This window comes from Sorex fumeus, unplaced genomic scaffold (genome assembly GCF_029834395.1).
Source record: "Sorex fumeus unplaced genomic scaffold, SorFum_2.1 ptg000018l, whole genome shotgun sequence".
In the NCBI taxonomy this organism is placed as follows: Eukaryota; Metazoa; Chordata; class Mammalia; order Eulipotyphla; family Soricidae; genus Sorex; species Sorex fumeus.
Genome location: NW_026606075.1, coordinates 26,528,811 through 26,551,545, shown reverse-complemented (window position 1 = coordinate 26,551,545; position 22,735 = coordinate 26,528,811). Strand labels below are relative to the sequence as shown.

Here is a 22,735-nt window from a genome sequence, read left to right as displayed (position 1 = left end):
GTAAAAGTAATTTTAAAATAATTCTAAAAGTGATTGTAAAACCTAGAAGACACTGGAAACATCACACAGAATAACACTTTTCAAACCCTGAGTGGTGATTTATTTGCATTGTCTTAAGGTTAATTTATTAGTGGAAGAGGAGGAAGTGGAAGAGGAGACAAAAGAGGAGAAATGGACTGAAACTATAAGTATCAGGATGCAGTTTGTAAAACTTTCAAGTGTGTGTTTGTGTGTGTGTGTGTGTGTGCTGAATTGCCATATAATGTATTTCCTTCTCTGGGTTGAAGTTAAAGATATATGAATGCTCCTTTAAGTCAAAGAACCATCCAGACTGCCTCCTCAGTGAAGGAGGCAGAACAAAGCGTCAGTGGAGAAAGAATTTGGCCTCCAAATGAGAGTGGCTTTCCAGTTCAAAATGAGTAGGAAAGGAGAAAACTGTTTTACCCCATCAAGACCGGATGGATGTACAGACGCCAAACTCACCACCCTCAGCTAATGGAAATGGGTTACCCCCATGACCTGCTAGGCTCACCATGAATGCTTTAAAGGCTCATCACATGTCACCCTCGAAAAAGAATTGCACCTCTATCAGGAGACTTAGGATACATCACTGTCTGTTCCTGGAGCAGCTGAAAGCAAATGCTTCCTCTGGCTGAAAATCTCTGCCTTCAGACTCTGCTAAAGACTCCTCCAGCTTACAAGGTTGGATGGACCATTCCCCTGGGCAAGCCTGGAGCCGATAGTTCTCAGTTAAATTAAAATACAGCAAGGTCTATAATGCTGAGCAGGGAGAAGACTCCCAGTCTTTTGGAGCACTACACAATGCACTCTTGAAGAGGCACAAGGCAACCGTTTCATGTGGTGACTGGCTGGGCCAGACAAATGCTGCCATCACACATACACACAGGATACTAGAGGGCAAAGGGCAGGGAATGAGTCACAAGTTCCAAAGACCTCAGGCCATTAGAAGTCATCAAATGTTACTCTGTCAATTGTGACTAATTGGTGACCTCTCATGAAAGCTGGCCCCATGTCAGCTGCCATCTAGAATACTGAGGGGGATATTTGGTGGGTATGAGGAAAAGACCAGGGCCTGTGAACAGCAACAACATCCACAAAATGGCAATGATCATGCGCACGATGGTGACATTCATTACTGCAGGGCAGGGAGAGCAAGTGGGGCCTTTTAAGTCATTAATGGAAAAGGAAATTGCAAACACAGTGCCCTTGTCTTCATATTTTTTCTTCTTCATGTGGACATAAGCAGGAGAAATTACCCTCTGATAGTGCTTGCATGGATACTAGCTCTATTGGTAATACAAAAGAACAGAATTGCATGTGATGGGAACAACCAGACATGATTTTGAGCTTCTAAAAACCAGTAATTGGTCCTGCCTTTTTTGGAAAACAATATGGACATTTCTCAAAAAACTGGAAACTGACCTTCCATATGATCCAACAATACCACTTCTGGGAATATATCCTGGGGATGCAAAAAAAAAACACAATAGAAAATGATATCTGCACTTTTATGTTTATTGTAGCACTGTTCATAATAGCTAGACACTGGTTAAAGAAAGCACCGTACATCTACACAATGGACTACTATGCAGCTCTTAGAAAATACAAAGTCATGAAATTCATTTATAAGTGGATGGACATGGAGAGTATCATGCTAAGTGAAATGAGTCAGAAACAGAAGTTCAGACATAGAATGACTGCACTGATTTATGAAATATAAAAATAACATAATATGTGACTAACATCTAAGGACAGCAGAGATAAGGGTCAGGAGGATCCTCCATGGTTTGGAAGCTGGCCTCACATGCTGGGAGAGAAGGCAGTTGGGATAAAGAAGGAACCACTAATTTAAAGATGGTTGGAGGGATTGCTCGGGATGGGAGATGTGTGCTGAAAGTAGACTAAGGACCAAATGTGATGGCCTCTCAGTATCTGTATTGCAAGCCATGGTGCCCAAAAGTAGAGAGATGGTAAGAAGGAAGGTGCCTGCCACAGAAGCAGGGGATGGAATGGGGTGGGAGTGGTGGGAGGAATACTGGGGACATTGGTGGTGGAAAATGTGTGCTGGTGGAGGGATGGGTGTTCAATCATTGTATGAATGAAACTCAATCATGAAAGATTTGTAACTATATCTAATGGTGATTCAAAAAAAAGAACCAGTTGTGGCAATCAAGATCTTATCTGCATGAGTGTTTCCCACCTAAATCTCTGTCTATGCCATAATAGCTGCCCCAAGTGGAGGCTAGCAGAGCTGTGTCTTTCCTCTGAATCTGATTTCTCCACTAAGGAGAACCTGGGTTATAGAGACAGAAGGGAACCCTAAATATAAATAATCCCTTCAAATCCTCTACAATTTTCTTTCCTTTCTCCCTCTCACACATCCACAAATTCTGCACTAAAAGTACTGTGGATATCATTCCTCGTCATATTTGGGGCTCATTCCGGGGGACATTTGGCCAACCGAGTCAGACCATTCAATACTGGGTTCCATCAATGTTGGGCACCTTTGGGACTATCTCTGGAGGTATTGCGGGCCTTGGGCATGTGGTTTCATGGATGGTCTGGTTCATGGAAGGCATGTCACCATGAGCTACATGCCCAGCCCCTGATAGTGTCCTAATTCTCATTGGATCCCTTCTTGGTGTTTAATGGGGTTAGAGCATTTAAAAGATCAAGGGAAACCTACATTGGATAAACCTAGGTACTTCCTAGAGCCTTCCTTGGCTTTAGATTACTATGACACCTCTTTTTTTTTCCCTTTATTTTATTTTATTTTTTCTTACAGTTGTAAATTTACAATTTTTTGTGCTTTGGTTTCAATTATACAATGATCAGATACCCATCCCTCCACCAGTGCCCATTTTCAACCACCATGGATAATATCCCTCCCATCCCCATCCCCCCATCCCCCCTGTCTCTGTGGCAGGGCAATCCCCTGTGTTCTCTCTCCTTTTGGGTGTTGTGGTCTGCAAAAGAGGCATTGAGTGGCAAACATGTTCAGTCCATAGTCTACTTTCGACATGCATCTCCCCTCCTGGGAGGATCCTCCAAACATCCTTTATTTGGTGCTCCCTTCTCTATCTGAACTGCCCTTTCCTCTAGGATACCCGGCTGGCCTCTAAGTTATGGAGTAATCCTCCTGGTGCTGATCTCAGCTATTCATGGGTATTAATCTCATACTTTGTTACTTTATATCCCCCAGATGAATGCAATCTTTCTATGTCTATCCCTCTCTTTCTGACTCATTTCGCTTAGCATGATACTTTCCATATTGTACCACTTGTATGTAAATTTCATGACTTCATCTTTTCTAACAGCTACATAGTACTCCATTGTGTAGATGTACCAAAGTTTCTTTAACCAGTCATCTGTTCTTGGGCATTCAGGTTTCTTCCAGTTTCTGGCTATTGTAAAGAGTGCTGCAATGAACAAACAAGTGCAGATGTCTCTTCGACTATACATTTTTGCCTCTCTGGGATATATTCCCAGGAGTGGTATTGCTGGGTCAAATGGGAGCTCAATTTCTAATTTTTTGAGAATCATCCATACTGTTTTCCAGAAGGGCTGAACCAGTGGACATTCCCACCAACAGTGAAGGAGTGTCCCTTTCTCACCACATCCACGCCAGCATCGGTTGCTTTTGTTCTTTTGAATGTGGGCCAGTCTCTGAGGTGTGAGATGGTATCTCATTGTGGTTTTGATCTGCATCTCCCTGATGATTAATGATGTAGAGCATTTTCTCATGTGCTTTTTTGCCATTCGGATTTCTTCTTTGAGAAAGTTTCTGTTCATTTCATTGCCCCATTTTTGGATGGGGTTGGATGTTTTCTTCTTGTGGAGTTTAACCAGTATTTTGTATATCCTGGATATCAACCCCTTGTCAGATGTGTATTCGGTGAATATCCTTTCCCATTCTGTAGACTGTCTTTGTATTTTGGTCACTGTTTCTTTGGAGATGCAGAAGCTTCTTAGTTTAAGATAGTCCCATTTATCTATCTCTGTTTTCACTTGCTCGGCCAGTGGCGTGGCATCTTTGAAGATACCATTAGCTTCAATGTCATGGAGGGTTTTGCCAACTTTATCTTCAATGTACCTTGTGGTTTCTGGTCTGATGTTGAGGTCTTTAATCCATTTTGATCTTACTTTTGTACATGGTGTTAGGCAGAGTTCTGAGCCTATTTTTTTGCATGTAGCTGTCCAGTGATGCCAAAACAATTTATTAAAGAGGCTTTCCTTACTCCACTTCACATTACTTGCACCTTTATCAAAGATTAGATGAGCATATGATTGAGGGGAGATGTCAGTGTATTCAACCCTGTTCCATTGGTCTGTAGTTCTGCCTTTGTTCCAGTACCATGCTGTTTTAATTATTACTGCTTTGTAGTACAGTTTGAAGTTAGGGAGGTTGATTCCTCCCATTTTCTTTTTCCCAAGAATTGCTTTAGCTATTCGTGGGGGCTTATTGTTCCATATAAATTTCAGGAGTGTTTGCTCCATTTCTTTGAAGAATGTCATGGGTATCCTTATAGGGATTGCATTGAATTTATACAATGCTTTCGGTAGTATTGCCATTTTGACAATGTTAAGTCTCCCGACCCATGAGCAGGGGATATCTTTCCATTTCCTCATGTCCTCTTTTATTTCCTGAAGTAGCGTTTTGTAGTTTTCTTTGTACAGGTCCTTTACTTCCTTAGTTAAGCTGATTCCTAGGTACTTGATTTTCTGGGGCACAATTGTGAATGGGATTGTTTTTTTCATGTTGCTTTCTTCTCTCTCACTGTTTGCGTATAGGAAAGCCATGGACTTTTGGGTACTGATTTTATAACCTGCAACTTTACTATACGAGTCTATTGTTTCTAGGAGTTTTTTGGTGGAAGTTATTGGGTTCTCTAAGTAGAGTATCATATCATCTGCGAATAGTGAGAGCTTGATTTCTTCCTTTCCTACCTGAATGCCCTTATTATCTTTTTCCTGCCTAATCGCTATTGCAAGTACTTCCAGTACTATATTGAACAGCAGTGGAGAGAGTGGGCATCCCTGTCTCGTCCCTGATCTTAGAGGGAAGGCTCTCAGTTTTTCCCCATTGAGGATGATGCTTGGTGTAGGCTTGTGGTAGATGGCTTTAATTATGTTGAGGAAGGTCCCCTCTATACCCATTTTGGCTAGGGTTTTCATCATAAAGGGGTGCTGAATCTTATCAAATGCTTTCTCTGCATCTATTGATATGATCATATGCTTTTTATCTTTTCTTTTGTTGATATGGTGGATTATGTTGATTGATTTCCGAATGTTAAACCATCCTTGCATCCCTGGGATGAATCCTACTTGGTCATGGTGTATGATCTTTTTGATGAGTAGTTGGATTCTATTTGCTAGTAGTTTGTTGAGGATCTTTGCATCTGTGTTCATCAGGGATATCGGCCTGTAATTCTCTTTCTTTGTGGTATCTCTGTCTGCTTTTGGTATCAGTGTGATATTTGCTTCGTAGAAACTGTTCGGAAGTGTTTTTGATATTTCAATTTCGTGGAAAAGCTTAAAGAGCATTGGGAGTAAGTCCTCTTTAAAGATTTGGAAGAATTCACTAGTGAATCCATCCGGGCCAGGACTTTTGTGCTTGGGGAGACTTTTTATTACCATTTCAATTTCCTTGATGGTGATAGGTCTGTTCAGGTATTCCAGGTCTTCTTGGTTCAGCCGTGGGAGTCTGTAGGAGTCTAGGAATTTATCCATTTCCTCGAGCTTTTGATGTTCCGTGGCATAAAGCTTCTCAAAGTACTCCCTGAGGATCCTCTGAATTTCTGTGGTTTCTGTTGTAATGACCCCCTTTTCATTTCTGATTCGGTTTATTAGGGTTTTCTCTCTCCCTTTCTTTGTGAGTTTTGCTAGAGGCTTATCGATCTTGTTAATTTTCTCAAAGAACCAGCTTTTGGTTTCATTGATCTTTCGGATTGTTTTTTGGGTTTCCTTCTCGTTAATCTCTGCTCTGAGTTTTATTATTTCCTTTCTCCTGTTCGGGTTGTGCTCCTTTTTTTGGTCCTTCTCCAAGCTCTTAAGCTGTGAGGTTAGTTTATTTATGTGGGCTCGCTCCTCCTTCCTGAGGAATGCTTGTAGAGCTATAAACTTTCCTCTTAACACAGCCTTTGCTGACTGTGACACCTCTTTGATGACCATATGATGCTGCAAGTTTTTGCAGGTAGGGGACATGCACTTATTCTGTTTCTGTGATGGCTTTAGCCTTTTGTGCATCAGCCCTCCAATCCTTCTAAGACAATACTCTTTTTCTCTACTTTTTTTTTATTAGTGAGACATCATGAGGTACAGTTGTAGACTTACAAATTTTTGTGCTTTGGTTTCAATTATACAATGATCAAATGCCCATCCCTCCACCAGTGCCCACTTCCCACCACCATGGGTCCCAGTATCCCTCCCACCCCCATCCCCCCATCCCACCTTGCCTCTGTGGCAGGGCATTCCCTTTTGTTCTCTCTCTCTTATTGGGTGATGTGGTTTGAAATTGAGCTCCCATTTCTCCACTTCTTGATGAAATGGCCTCAAACTGACTTAACAGGAATCCTGATCCAAAGCTGGGCTGACCAGCTGCAGGCACATCTCAGTAACTGCTTCCTTGCTGCTTCTTCCACATTTCATACCAATGTGGGAACAATGTCCCAGAAACCTCCAGGATCCCAGCCCCGGGGGGAAAAGCTGAGCCAGGAAACAGCAAGGCTAGCAGCTGAGATGCACACACAGTCTCCTGCCTGTGAGAGTTCCCGAGTGTACTGGAAACACTGGGGTCTTATGACACCTCTGTTCGGTAAAAGGATCGCTGCTGAGGTCAAATGACTCGCTCGCTCTCGATCAGCACTCAGCAGTCACACCAGAAATAGAATCCTGCCCTGCATGCTGACTCCCTGGCAGGAACTGGAGAGGTTCTGAAGAAAGAGTCACCCATGGAGGTTCGCCCTCAATAGGATACCAGACCAGCTCACCTGGCCCCCAAGATTAAACCAGCTCTCAGCATATATCACCATCCCCCTCACCCCGCCCCGTATCAATCCTTCAACTGAGGGTGGTGGTGCTGATGTCTTTGCTGCCAGAATGCTGAGCAGCGTCATCTTAACTCTGCTTGGACCAATTTCCGGGCTCCTCAAGGCACACACTCAGGCTGTTGGCTGAGGCTGCTGGCTGCTGGCTGCTGGCCTTGCAACTCTGCCCCCTCACTGAATGATTGATGGAGCCGAGGCAGTGGCCTCAGAGGGCTGATGCCTGCTGCTTGGCCATAGCCGAGGTACAAAGCTGTGGTAGACAGTGGAGGCTGAGATGTAGTAGGACAGCCTGAATCCCCATCAGCTCTCTCATGTTTGTTGTGCCACAACAGGGGCAATTTACTTTGTTACCCTCTGCCTCAGTTTCTTCCTCTGTAAAAATGTGGGTGACATTAACTCTTTCATCACAGGGTCCATTCTTAGGATTAATAATTGACAGGAGCAAATGCTTAGTACCTGACATGTATTAACTGTCATATAAATGTTTACTGTGTCTATTTGAAGGGGTACTAGGTGATCATTTAAATTGATGGCTATATAGGGGCTGGAGAGAGAGTACTGTGCATAGGTTGCTAGCTTTGCATGTGTCTGACCCAGGTTTGATCCTCAGAACTTCATCTGGTCCCTCAGCCCCACCAGGAGTGATCCCTGAGTTCAGAGGGAGGAGTAAATCCTGAGTAAAGCTGGGTATTACCCTCCCCCTACAAAAAGATGTTGATCCTGAAGGACCCAAAATATCTGGGGTGGTACCACAGGGCTGGAGCAACAATTATACCCTCAGGTCTGTTCATTGAACCAATGGCCCAGTTATCTAACAATCACTGGAAAATAAAATGATGGTTTTAAAATGGCCAAGGACAGAGTATATAAAGAAGTTGTAATACACACACACATATATACATATATAAATAACAAAATACTACTCAGCTATTAGAAAAAGGTAAATTTTTATTTTGGGGGGAGGGCAATACCCAGCAGTGCTCAGTACTTTCACCTGGTTCTGCACTGAGGGATTACTCTTGGCAGAAGACCATATAGGGTACTAGGGATCAAATTCAGGTTGGCAGTGTACAAGGCAAGCACCGTATCTGCTATACTATCACTTTGGACCCAAGAAAAGAATGTTTGCAGTTTGCTACAACTTGGCTACAAGTAGGGAGTATCACATGAAATAAGCCAGAGAGACAACAAATACTGGATGGCCTCACTGACGAGTGAGAGAGAAAACAAGGGAATAGACAGTATTTGATGGTGCCAAACCCTTGGCTTTGGATGGCAAAACTGAGATTACTAAGCAGGGGCCAAAAATAGACGGGACAGACTGAAGTGATAAAGGTCAGTGTGGAGAGTTTCAGGCACTTTGGTGATGGTAAAGACGCAGTAACTTTGTACATCAAAACTATGAATGTTAGAACTCTTGCAGTCATGTTATCTAAACTACAATAAGAACAACTTTAAAATTTCAGCTTTTTAAAATGATGGTTACAGAAGCAGAAGATAGTACAGCAGTTTACAAGCATGTAGCATGTTTACCTGGTCCCCCTAGCATCATTGTAGCTCTAGAGGCCTGAATTATCTCTGGATGTGGCCCTGGAAGACTCAACGTCATTGGGATGGCACCATACGACAATGCATGCATTGAACTAATGGCCCAGTTGTCTGACTGTCACTGGGAGGGGCCCCCTGCCCACCACCTGAGAGGCCCATCTGCCCTGCAAATAAAAGGTGATTCTAAACGTCATGTGCTTGTAAATGGTTAACAACACTCCAGCTGATGTGTACTGTTTGCTGATTGCCATGGTTTAAATATTCTCCACCAAAGGCTGATTTCAAGAACACAGTTCTGTAGAGCTTAGAGTCTGCTCTCAAATGTCATAGTGCTGGTGTGAAGCCCAGGTCACAACAGGGTCGCTGAGATATGTTACGTGAAAGTGGGGATACAAAAGGTCAAATACTCAGGCTGGAGTGATAGTAGACCAGGTAGAGTGTCTTGCAAGCGCTTGATCCCCAGCATCCCATATGGTCCCCCCAGCACTGCCAGGAGTAATTCCTGACTGCAGAGCCAGGAGTAACCCCTGAGTATTACTGGTGTGCCCAAAAAAGAAAAAAAAAGGTGAAACACTCAATGACTATCAAAGTTGTGAAACATCAAACCTGGGCATAGAAAACCATGCGAGGACCCTACACTTAGTACTTACTGTTTTGGGTGTGATGGGACTATAGTTAATTCTTAGATATATTTGTTTCCTTACAGTGTTTATGTATTGTATAGTGAGAGAGCAAGCAAAGTAAACTAAACACAACACCATTATGGAAATTCCAAAGATACAGAACACAGTAACTTAATTTACTCAAAGCACTCATCTACCCACAGACATCTACATTTTACCAATCTTTACTCTAATGAGATGAAATCTTTCATTCCATTTGTCCCAGAGGTTACTTTGAACTTTAATGTTCTAATAAATAGGACCCTGACAAAACAAAAATATCATACCACTATGACATCTAACAAACAGAATAATTCTTCAGTGTCGTATTATTCAGTTCATATTCAAATTTTCTGAAAAGTGGAAAAGATGTCGTTTAGAATTTGAAACCTTGAATCAGGCTTTAAACGCAGCATTGAGTTGTTATCCTTCTAAGTCTTTGCAAAGGCTTGGGGAGGGTGGGGGTACTTCCTAGAACACCGGGCCTTGCCATTCCAGGCCTGATGATTAGGTGCTTGGACGCTGCGATGCAATTTAGCTCAGGCTTAGCAGTGCTTGGGGGCCACCTGGGTTATACCCAGTGGTGCTGGGTGTGCCATACAGTGCCAACATTTGAACTCAGAGCCTGATGTATGCAAGGCATGCACTTTAACCCTTTGACTTATCTACCTGACCCTTATCTTTCTTTTAAAGCCCCTCCACCTCCCATCCCACGCCTTTTTGTTTTCTAGTCTGTTACCAGTAGCTGACTAACAGACAATGAGTTCCCAGGGTGGAGGATTCCTCTGGAAGGGAGCCGTGAGAAATACAGCGTTTCTTGCAGTTCTTAGGGATATTGAGCCTCTGAACCTGCCAGTGTCTTCTCCAACCACCCTGTAAAAGAAGTTTTTTAGGAATTGGAACCTAATTTTTCATGCTCATAAGTACAACAACCTGTGGGGAGGGGAAAACTAAAACAGGCAGGCTTTGGCATTCTATTTCTCAGGATCTCTTTAGTTTCTCTAGAGCATTCTTTAAAAAAATTTATTGAATCACTGTGAGATAGTTACAAACTTTCATGTTTGGGTTATAATCACACAATGATCATCTTGAGGGCATTTTAACCCCTCTGGTTGACATCTCCAGAGTAACTTTCCGTTATTTGTAATAACTTCTGTGGTGAGAAGCTTTTAATCCCCTAAAGTCTTCAGGAGGTAATGCCACCTTATGACCTGGTCAGGAAATCCTAAAAGTTGCAGGACGAGATGCCAGCCCAAGCCCTGGCAAGGGTCCCTAAAGACTGTCAGAGAATCATTGGATTAGAGTCCATCACAGAAATGCCATAGTTGGGGCTGGAGTGATAGCACAGCTGGTAGGGCGTTTGCCTTGCATGCGGCCAACTAGGGTTCGATTCCCAGCATCCCATATGGTCCTCCAAAGACAGCCAGGAGTAATCCCTGTGCATTGCTGGGTGTGACCCAAAAAGCAAAAAAAAAAAAAAAAGAAACAAAGAGGCCTTCCCCCCACCCCCCAGCATGGTGGCCGCCGCCTCAGAACTTATTGGAAAGCCAGAGGCAACTGCAGCCTCATGGGAAGGGGGGGCCGAAATGGCTCATCCTTCATGCCCAACCGAGGCCATGAGTTGTCCCCCATGAGCAGCTCTCCAGCACAGCCATAACACCAGATGCACAGAAACCAATCTTGTAATTATCCGGCTCTTGGCAGAAATCCCTCCAGACTTAATTAATAAAATATCAGAAATCCAAAATCACGCGGCCGCAATAGCAGCCAAGTGACACCATATGGATCTCATAACCAGCAATAGAAAACAAATTATTTCACAATGCCTTTTTAGCAGTTCTGATTGTTGGGGGGGGGGGTGGGGAATTCTAAGCAATAATGGCGCATCTTTTGTTGAAATAATGAATGTATTCAAAGTAGAGAGAGAGTTAAGTAGAAATCATCTGCCTCACAGGCATCGGGAGAGGTGGGATGGGGGTATATTGGGATTCTTGGTAGTGAAAAATAATTAATGGTGAGGGGAGGGGTGTTTGATCATTGTATGACCAAGACTTAAAGCTGAAAGCTTTATAACTTTTCTCACAGTGATTCAATTAAAAAATTTTTAAAAAAGAAAGAAAGAAAGAAAAGAAATGCCATACTCAGTATAGAATAAATGAATTTCAGAAAATCTTTAGACAAAATTTGTTCTAAACTTCTGCCCCACTGAGCTTTTCTTCCCTTTGCTTTCTCACTATAACAGCCTAGAATGGTCTCTTCCCTGGACCCCACTCCAGTTCATCCTTTAGGCTGCTGTTGTCAGAGATCTAAGGTGCAAACGAGACCTCCTTGCTTGTGCCAAAGAGACAGTCCAGAAAGTAGGGTACTTGCCTCGCATGAGGCTAATCTAGGTTCAATCCCTGGTACCACGTATGGTCCTCTGAGATCTGTCAGGAGTGATCCCTGAGTGCAGAGCTAGGACTAAGCCCTGAGCGTGGCCATATGTGGCCAAAAAAAAAAAAAAAAAAAAACAGGGAAAAGAAATCCAACAACAACAAAATAAAGCAACCCCCATTTCTGTCTGGTAGAACATTCCTGTGATTTTCTATTGCTCTTAAGAAATTCTCAAAACTCTCATTGGATCTAAGGACTTTCATGACCTAGCCTGTTTCTACCTTTCCCACTGTTTCACTCACATTTCCTTTCCTTCTCTCCCTCTGTGTCATGCTTGCATTCACTTCTCTAAGGACACTCAACACATCGTACCCAGATACATCACCCATCACCACAGGGGTGCTGGCTATGATTATGCCTTTCCTCTGTCTGGTTGGCAGTTTTCCACTCAGTCTTCAGACTCCTGGACCAAGCCAATTTGGCCTTCTGCTATGGTTTCAATGCCTGTTTCCTCGGGAGAGAATAAATCCTCATGAATATCTCAGCTTTTCATTCTTCCACTCCAGCAAACCCTCCTGGGCCTGGCATGTTGCTGTATCTCAATAAGTAGTGGTTGGATGAATGAATTTAAAATGAAGCCCCAGGGAAGAATGGAAAAGGTGATTATCTTATCTGTACTAACACACCCCTGTCATTGCCCTTATTCCTGTCTGCTTGACTGGTCTAGCCATTTAAGAGCTGGGCTTCTGCTATAGACTTCACCCTTTTTCCAGCATGCGGCCTTGGGCGCTTAGCAGTCACATCCCTCATGAAATGGAAATAATAGTAGTATCCACCCTAAAGCTTGTTTTGAGGAATTCTAACTATTATCTCTAAAGGGCATATGATAACACCTAGAACATATTAAGTTCTAATTGCTTGTTTTTAATATTATTACACAGGTCTTAATATCTAGACTTGTTTGCTTTTCAGAGGTATATTTTTTGTCTAAGTTTTCTTTACTTTATACATTTGGCACAAAGCCTTAGAGGATAAATGAGTAATTATGGAAGAAATGGGGAGATGGTTCAGGAACAAGATCTGCTTTTTTTTCATCATCAGAATTAAAATTTCTATCCACTTTAAAATGTAATTTTTAAAAGTTAGTGGCTGATTTAAACATAACCACAATTTGGTTAGACTCTTTTATTTTAGAGCTGGAAGCTCAGAAATAAGCCCAAATATTTACTGATGTTAATTACAAAGATTCCAAGACCCAAACAATAGGAAAAGGAGAGCCTTTTCCATAAATTATATTGGGAAAACGAGAATATCTCTAGTTGGATTCTTGACCCATTTTTCAGAAAAGAGAGTGGTTTTGGGAACCGGGTTGCCTTCATCCTTACTCTGGCTCCTTCACCAACCATGGAGTGTCCTTCAGACAGATTAAAGGTCTTTGGGCCTCTATCTCCTTATCTAAAAGAGCCAGTGGTTGTGGGCCTATTTCAAAGATTCTATGAGAACCTTTTGTGTGTGGTTCTTAGTGCTGTGTGTGTCTCACTCATGGGAAATGCAAGTTGCTAATATTAAATATTATCCTTTCTTGGACCGTTTACATTTCTGCATGAACTAGAGGACCGATTTTTGGGTAAGTCGGCATTTGGAATCTATCCCAATAATCAGTTCTCTTTGTTCTTTGTTTTCGTTTTAGAGTCTTGGGTACCACTCCTGCTTAAATGTGCATAAATAAGGCTGTTGAAATCCTTCTGCTTCACCAGAATGATGACTTCTATTTATGTCATTGGTTGTTTTCAGCACACCCCCTTCCAGGAAAAAACTCAAAATTAGCAAAAACATCAACAAAACTCTTTCAGTTCCAAGGATTGAACAAGGCAAGGTGGGAAAAATGTGGTTTTTCATCAGCTAAGATGGAGTGAGAACCCAAAGGTTATGACTTCACAAATAGGTTCCCTTGGGCTAAAAGGGAGATTAAATCAGAATTCAGAAATTGATCTGACCACTCAGCAGACTTAAGCTGAGCAGACTCCCCCTGCCCCAGGGAATACTCCTTAATGGGGAGCAAGACCCACTTTGCAAATAAGATTGGGTCAGCAATTGAGGGTCACAGGTTTAGAGCTCCAAGAAGAGAGAGTGAACAGAATGTGGTAAGGGTCATCTTCTCTGGCTGCCTTAGCCTAGGTAGGCCATCTTTTTCTCCTGAAAGTTTGTTTTCGAGATGTTATGAACAGATCTTCCTTGATTTATAAATCCAAGTATCTTGTATTTGTGCCTACTTGTTAACAAATACTTTTCTTTTTTCAATCTTTCTCTTCTGACTCCCTTAGAAGTACAGATACCATAAAACCCTTATAATGAGTTTTCAAGGCATTCTAAAATATTATCTAGCTGCTGTTAAGTTCCATGTAACTGTACGATTTAGATTAATTAGGAGGGTTTTGTAATTTAAAAAAAAAGTTGGTTACAATCACATGGTTACAAATCAAGGAACGGGTTTGGCTGGAAAACTTCTCAGACTGAAATTATGAAGAAAGTGGGCACAGGTGAGTCCTGGCTTAAACAGGACTTTATTATTTATGCTGGAACACCAAAGGAAACACCTGAGAGAGAAGTTACACCTCACTGTCTTGTAGGGTCTCCCCTTTAAGCACAACGCTTTCAGGTTCACTTCAGCATGGAGAAATCTTCTCATTCCATGCCCGGTGTGAAATCAGGCCAATCATGGGTTGCATGTTTTGTTAGCATGTTATATTTATACCCTGGAGTAAAAATAGTGATTTTTACTATTAAAGTGAGGAGATATGGAGCTGGAGAGAGAATTTACAGGGGTTAAGATGCTTGCATGCATGGGGTTATTGGCTTTTGGGCGAGGATATTTGGTGTCACACCTAGCAGTATCCAGGGCTTACTTTTGGCTTTGCACTCAGGGATCACTCCTGGTGGAACTCAGGGGCCCATATGGGGCACTGCTGGATCAAACCCAAGTTGGCCACTTGCAAAGCAAGCACCTTACCTGCTGTTCTATCTCCTCAACCTTCAACCCAATTTGATCCCTAGCACCACATATGATCCCCTGAGTACTGCCACACATGGTGAAATCTGCCTTATACCCTCTCATATGAAAGGGGCATAGCACTGAAAGCTCAATACCAAGGTAGTACCAAGGCCTGGCACAGGTGGGGTGGTTTTTTCTTTCTGTGACGTCCCTCTCCATCCATCTCCCTTCATATTCCTTTAATATCAATTGATCAGGAAATGGAGAACTTTGGTCTTAGCTTTGAAAATAGCCAGTGCAAGATAAGGGGCAGGGGTGAGATTGAGTTCATCTAGTCTTTGAGTCATGAATCCCTCCAACACCCCCATTCCCGCAGCTATAATATTAACTGATGCTTATCGAGCATTTACTTGAAGCCAAACCTGTAGTCACCCAGGAGATTGGATCAGGTACCAACATCATCCTCATTTTATATGTGAGAAAACTGAGGACTCAGAGCTGAAGAAACTTGCCTGAGGTTGTTCAATCAGCAAATGACAAGTCTATATTTCAAACAGACAGTGGCTGCTGACCTTCTAGCCTGTCATATTACCATTTCCTTTCTCAACACGTCTTTGGTCATCAGTCAGTGTGTGAAACAGCCAGAATTTTTTCATCCTACCAAAATGTTTATATTGAACTGAGTCCCAGGGGAAGGTGCTGGACAGTTGGAAGTTGGTTATTTCATAAGGTCAGAGACACTCTCAACCAAGTGAGAATACAATGAAATCAACCACCTGCCATCCTGCAGGCTGGCAGGACCCTTGCCAGAACTTGATCATGTTAGCACTTCACCTGAACTTCCAACTCCCAAGAGCTGGAAACAATAAATATCTTTCATTTCTAAATGTCACTTGGGCAATGTGGTGTTTTATCACAGAAGCCTGAATAGACTAATCAGGGTAAGATCCTCAGGCTTTGGGATCCTTTTGGGGTTGGGGGTGCAGACCCAGTGGTGCTCAGGGATTACTCCTGGTTCTGCACTCAGAAATTACTCCTGGCAATACTCAGGGGACCGTATGTGATATTGGGAATCAAATCTGGGTTGACTGCATGCAGCCAGTTGTACTATAGCTCCAGCCCTGATCACAAAGTTTTGGAAGTCCCGATGATGATGGCTTTCTCACAATTCCCTGAGGTCATAGCCTGCTTCCCACTTGCCATTCAGTTGTTCAAGCATTCCTTCAATCAACTTTTATGATTGAGTCCCTTTAGTGTGCCACCCCCTGAACTGGGGACACAGGGGTGCTTGATGCTGACAGGTCCTGTTCTTAATAAAGCCTACAGTGGACATGGATCACCAGCGTGGATGGAATCATTACAAACACACACAAAATCACACTGGGACTAAAGCTACCAGGCAGAGAACATGATGCCGTGAGAATATGTCAAGGAGAAACTGCCCTTGTTGGGGAGATCAGAAAGTCTTGATGAGTTTCTGACAAAAGAGCAGAGGGAGGCATAAAGGAAGAGGGAGCAGCAGGTACTCCTGTGGGAAAAGCAGCGTAGGAGGAAGCCTGTGACTGGAAGGGCTTCCCATTCTGGGTCCGAACTTGACAGCTGACTGGATTGTGCTAAGAACTTGGGTCTTTATCATAAGAGCAACGGGAGGTCTTTGACTCACCATCTTTGAATTTTATTCTTCAAAGAGAAAGTGGCTCAGGGCCAGCAACGTTCCTGAGGCCACCGTCTGTCTGGTGGTACCCAGGAGGTAGGCGGTTTCAGCATTTGAGTTAAATTGTGGTAATGGCTGCTTTGAGGGTGAGAGAACCAGACATGGGCAGCTTCCTGGCAGGCATGCAGGCGCCCGGGGCCTACTGAGGATGGGTGTTTGCAAGAAGCTGAAGAGTCACAAGGTGAGATGATAATTATGGACATTGTTTTGGAAAAAGATTGCTTGTCCTTTACAAGCAAATCTGCTTATTAAAAGGAATCATTTTAGTGCACCTAGTTAACAGAATTTCACAGACTGTACCCTTTTTTATCACTGCCTATTCTGGGGCTGGAGCGATAGCACAGCGGGTAGGGCTTGTTCGCCTTACAAGCGGCCAAGATGGCTGACCCGAGTTCGATTCCTCCGCCCCTCTCGGAGAGCCCGGCAAGCTACCGAGAGTATTCGATATGCCAGACACAGTAACAACAAAGTCTCCAATGGAGACGTTACTGGGCCCGCTCGAGCAAATCGACGATCAACGGGAGGGCCTTTACCTTTACCTTTTTATTCTGGCAGATATAGGTCTAAATTCTCCACTTGTAGAATGTGATTGCACATGGTTTCTAATGCAGAGCTTCCTGCTTGTATTCAACAAGCATCAAAGAATAACGATTACGGTGACTCACTTAAACATTATCTGTTAAACTTTGTTAACAATAAAGAATTACTATAAAACACCTCCTCTGTCTCACCAGCTATGTGGGGTGGGATTAGGGGGAGAGTAGTAGTGGCTGTTTATTGAGTGGCTATTTTCAGTGCTGTCTCAGGAAAGTTCTGTGTCTGGGGTTGAAGCAATAGTACAGTAGGTGGTATGATCTGCTGTATTATGAGATAATGCAGCACGTGGCTGACCAGGTTTGATTCCTGGCACTGCAAATGGTCCCCTGGGCCCTCCAGAAGTGATCCCTGAGTGCAGAGCCAGGAGTAAACACTGAATGGTGACAAAAAAAGGAAGAAAGAAATAAAGAAAGAAAAAAGAGAAAAAAAGTTGAGTGCTGGAGCGATAGCACAGTGGTAGGGCGTTTGCCTTACAAGCAGCCAACATGGCCCACCCGAGTTCAATTCCTCCGACCCTCTTGGAGAGCCTGGCAAGCTACCGAGAGTATCTCGCCCGCACGGCAGAGCCTGGCAAGCTACCCGTGACGCGTTCAATATGCCAAACACAGTAACAACAAGTCTCACGATGGAGATGTTACTGGGCCAACTCAAGCAAATCGATGAACAACAGGAAGACCGTGTCTGTGTCATACTTAACAAAACAGAAAACATGATATCTAAGTGCAACCACTGAAGCTTTGCAATGTGCCTGTCAACTTGATAGATGGGAATGGAGTGGGGTTGGAGTGGGGAGGAAATGTGAACACTGGTGGAGGGAAGTTGACACTGGTGGAGGAATTGGTGCTGAAATATTAGAATCGAACTCGGGTCGACCACATGCAAGGCAAATGCCCTAACCGCTGTGCTATCACTCCAGTCCTGAAATATTATAGGCATAAAACTCAACTATCAATAGCTTTATAAATCACAGTTCTTTAATCAAAAGAATGGCAAAAAAAAAAGAAGAAAAGAAAAGTTGGGTTTGTGTGTGTGGCATCCTTGTTTATTTATGCTTTTGTTTTAATCTGTCTCAGGTAAGTAGTTTGATTCTGAGTGCTCACAGTTCCTTTCCGCAAACCCAAGTTACCTTCTGATCATGCAGAGTTGGGTTCAAAGGAAGAACAAAGAAGGACCGACACTCTCCCTGAATCATACATTTTCAGATTTAAGGCTGGAGGTTCATCTAATGGTCTTCTGTACAATCCCTTTAGCTATAAAGAAGTGAAAGCCAAATGATTCTTGTTTTGGGGATCTGATTCTAAGATTATTTTGCAGTTCCCAAAATAGAACCCAGGGCATCAAATACCTGAGAGCAAGTGCTTTAGATTAGGGCTTCTTTTTCTCTGTGTGTAGTACTGGGGGGTGGATTGAGTTTGGGGGCCCCATCTGGAGATTCTCAAGGGTTATTTCTAGCCCTGTGACCAGGAGTAATTCCTGGCAGTACTCAGGGAACTGCAGACAGTGCTGGGACTGGGGTCAGCTGTAGACAAGGCAAGCACCTGAATCTCTCAGCCTTGTCACCAGTTTTCACCTGAAAAATGTTTGCATGGCCCAATGTATATAGCTAAATAAAACACATATAGAAATCAAACACTTGCTCATAATAAACCATGAAGATATTTATTTAATACAAATTTTAAAGAATTTTTTGTGAGTCCTACATTCAATTCTGGGATGGCACAGAGTTATGGTCCACAGTTTAATAAGCTAGCACCTAGGTCACTGAAAATGGTTGCCTAGTGCTTGGGGGAAGCCCAAATATCAGCCTGTGTCAGGCGAGGCCCACTGCAGATGATGGTGCCACCCCAGCCCAGGCCCAGGGAACGAAAGGTCCACTATGAGTTAGCGAGGGAGGTGGTAGGTTCTCTGTGTCAACACATGTCCAGATATTTAATCAAATTCCTGGCTGTTTCCATAAGGCTGTCTTGGAATGAGTTTCACATTTAACTCAGTAGATTTCATAAAGATGATTGCCTCCTAATCTGAGGGGTAGGACCCAATTTGCTGAAAGCTTCAAAGGAATAAAAGACTGAAGCCCCTCCTGAAATAAGAGGGAATTCCTCTGTCCAGTCACCGTGGAGCTGGGCCTTTTCTTCTTCAGTGTCCTGGACTCAGAATGAAGCAGAGGTCATCCTGTATCTGCCTACTACCAGTCTGGGACTGGAATTGTTGCTATCATTTATTATGATGCTGCTGCTTATGATTATTTAAAGCCCTTTGCATTTATCCAGTCAGTGCAAGTCTTTTGTGGGCTCTGGGGGAGCCTCTGCCAATGCAACACTGGCTTGTGTTGGCCAGAAGAGGCTGCAGGTGGGAAATCTAACATGGAGGGGTGAGGTTGGGTCAGACCCAGTGGTGTTCAGGGGTTGCTCTGACTCTGTGCTCAGAAATGACCCCCAGCAGTGCTCAGTACTTGAGGGACCATACTCAGTGTTAATTAAGAATTGAACTAAGGGTCAGCGGCATGCAAGGAAATTGCCTTATTTCTTCTGCTATCTCTCAGACTTTACCTCATTCTAAAGGACAAGAAACCAAACACTTAAAAATTTGACTGTCTCTTCACACTTTACCTTATAAAAACAAAGTGGCAAACCCATACCAGAGCTTGGGCCTGCGCTGAAGTCAAGTCTATCAGGGGACCCAGGAGATTGTACAGGAGTTAAGGCACTTGTCTCTGCATGCAGCTGACACTGGTTCAATATCTGGCACCATATATGGGTCCCACAGCTCTACCAGGAGTGACCCTTGAGTGTAGAGCCAGGATTGAGCCCTGAGTATTTCTGGATGTGGCCCCCAAACAAAGACCTAGCAGGCCGAAGAGATAGTACAACAGAGATGGTGTTTGTCTTGCACATGGCTGACCAAATCCCTGTCATCCAATAGGGTCCCCTGAGCTCTGCCAGAAATGATCCCTTAGCTAAGAGTAAGGTTTTAAACACCACAAGGTGTGAATCCTCCAAAACCAAACAACAAAAAATGTTTTCTTGGGATCAGCTCAGCTACATCTAGAGTCTGTTCAGGCACCTCTTCTCCATTCTAAGGACATTGAAAGCTACAGGGATTCTAATAAAGAGCCCCAGAGAGTGTTCTCAGAACCCACATCACACGAGGAACCGTCTAACACCAATTTAAGAGCTAGGAACCATGGAACTTCAGCCAGGGCGGTCACTTGGAAGAACTTCAGGTAACTCTCTTTTGCTCCTAAAGGAACAAACTGCTACAGTGGAAGTGCAGTGGGGTGGGTGGAGAGGGGGCACGTCAAATAATCTATTTTAATATAATATGTCTTTTTTTTGCTTTTTTGCTTTTTGGGTCACCCAGCGATGCACAGGGGTTACTCCTGGCTCTGCACTCAGGAACTACTCCTGTCGGTGCTCAGGGGACCATATGGGACACTGGGTATTGAACCCAGGTCAGCCACGTGCAAGGCAAACTCCCTACCTGCTGTTCCACTGCTCCAGCCGCAATAGGTCATTTTTAATTTTCCCTATCTGAGGTGGAACCAAGCAGATATGACTGTGGTGCTAGCAAAACTTAGACGGGGGAGCACAGGTCAGATAACGTCCTCTTGGCTAGGGTACCAGTCTGTCTGGGCACCCTAGATCTGGAGATCTCGTTGATCTCCAGCAGTGCCAGTGTGGATAGCAGGAAAAGAAGCATTTCTTGCCCACAGGCACATAGCTGGAGAAGTGAAAAAATTTAAAAAGCCAAAGGGACAAAGAACTCTTGAGAAGTAGAGACAGAGCAGAAAACCTCAGACTAGGAGCACAGTGGGGGAAATAGGACATCACAGGACATGGAGACAGTGCAGGAGAACAGCAGAGAATGCTGGAACCCAAGGACACCAGGACATTGAAACAGAGAGAAACCAGCATGAGATCTGGACTCAGACATGGGAAAACCCAAAATACCCTCTCAAGGCTGTTAAGTAACTGTGACTTTATAAACACCCGTTTTCCACACAATACTCTAGAACCTACACTCAGGTTCCAAACCAGTTTCAAAGCAACAAATCTAAGGCCATGAGACTAGGGTAGTTGTGAAGAGAGGAGTTTTAAAAGATTATAAACATGGTTTTGTTTCTCTCAGCTCAGCATTTTTCTTATGGAGAAAATTTCCTGTGATTGGAGGAAATACCTTGGGCAATCTAATTTGTATGAGAGAGCTTGCTAACATGGACCTGAGCAGATCTTATCATATTAGAGTCAAGATAAACTCTGGCAAGAGGCCAGGAAGGCGTGGGGGTGGCAGATCATGGGGGAGTTGTGCACGAGAGTGCAGGCTGAGATAGAAAATCTCTTCACTTAGTTTTTTTTTTTTTTATTAGTGAGACACTATGAGGTACAGTTGTAGACTTACAAATTTTGTGCTTGGGTTTCAATTATACAATGACCAAATACCCATCCCTCCACCAGTGCCCATTTCCCACCACCACGGATCCCAGTATCTCTCCCACCCCCCATCCCCCCATCCCACCCCGCCTCTGTGGCAGGGCATTCCCCTCTGTTCTCTCTCTCCTTTTGGGTGTTGTGGTTTGCAAAAGAGGCATTGAGTGGCAATCATGTTTGGTCTAATAGTCTACTTTCATCATGCGTCTCCCATCCTGGGAGGATCCTAAAAATATGGAACGCTTCACAAATTTTCTTGTCATCCTTGCGCAGGGGCCATGCTAATCTTCTCTGTATCGTTCCAATTTTAGTATATGTGCTGCCGAAGCGAGCACTCTGCACTTAGTTTTGCTGTGGACCTAAAACTGAGGGGGAGCAGAGACACACACACACACACACACACACACACAGAGAGAGAGAGAGAGAGAGAGAGAGAGAGAGTGCCTGCCATAGGTAGGGCTGGCAAGGAGGGGAATGAGGTGATGGGAGGGAAAATTACACTGGTGGAGGTGATGTCGGTGGGACCCATGGGTGACTTATATGAAGCAGGGAGGAGGAAGAACATCACTTTCTCCCCATCTGCCTCAGCCACCTGGGACCCAGGGTTACTGGGTTCTTGTCTCGCCTTACAGAAAAAAATTTCAGGAGTAGACAAGCAGTGAAGTAAAACAGAATTTACATGGAAGTTTTGAAGGGAAGGAGGAAGAGAAAGTGGGAGAGAGTGGAGAGTAATGTGCTCAAGAGAAAACCCAGGCTTCTCCAAGGGCAGAGAGAGCCCCTCCATACATCCCAGTGCTAGATACGAAAGCATGAAAATACACATCTCAAGAGGGGAGATGCAGGCGACACATATGCTCGGGTATCACATGTGCTCGGCCACATGGGGGCAAGAAGCACATGGGCTCAGGCAGCATATGCATGCCCTTCCTTTGTTCAAGGTGGCCTTTATAGGGTTTCTCCAACCTACCCCCTTGTGGGGCTTCTATTTTACGTAAAAGTTGTCAAGAAGTTTACCCAGGGGGTTGGGAATGGTGATGGTCTTCTTTGGAATTCCTTTCTTTCCTGGCCTTTTGTTTCTGTTGGAGCTTCTGTCTGAGGGAGGGTTCCAGCCTCCTCAGGTGCCAGCTGAGGGTTTTATCAGGCCTTAGTTCCTGTTTTCTGCAAGGTTGGCCTTTGCAACTTCAGAGGTATTAGTTCCCAGGAAATTTACTGCCATGGCCTGTGGAGGGGGCCTTCCCTATCTGCCTGCCTGCCTACATCAGAGGGATGTGTGTTGGAACACTGTATGACTGAAATCTAATCATGAACAACTTTGTAAGGATGCATTCCACAGTGATTCAATTAAAAAAATCATT

General features: G+C 43.7%; 1 non-coding gene across 1 annotated transcript; it reads right to left on the bottom strand.

Moving 5' to 3' along the window:
• Positions 1–21,608: 21,608 nt before the first annotated feature.
• On the bottom strand, positions 21,609–21,715 carry LOC130021910 (U6 spliceosomal RNA). Its single transcript, XR_008792240.1, has one exon. It is a non-coding gene; the product is annotated as a U6 spliceosomal RNA (small nuclear RNA).
• Between the last annotated feature and the right edge of the window lie 1,020 nt (positions 21,716–22,735).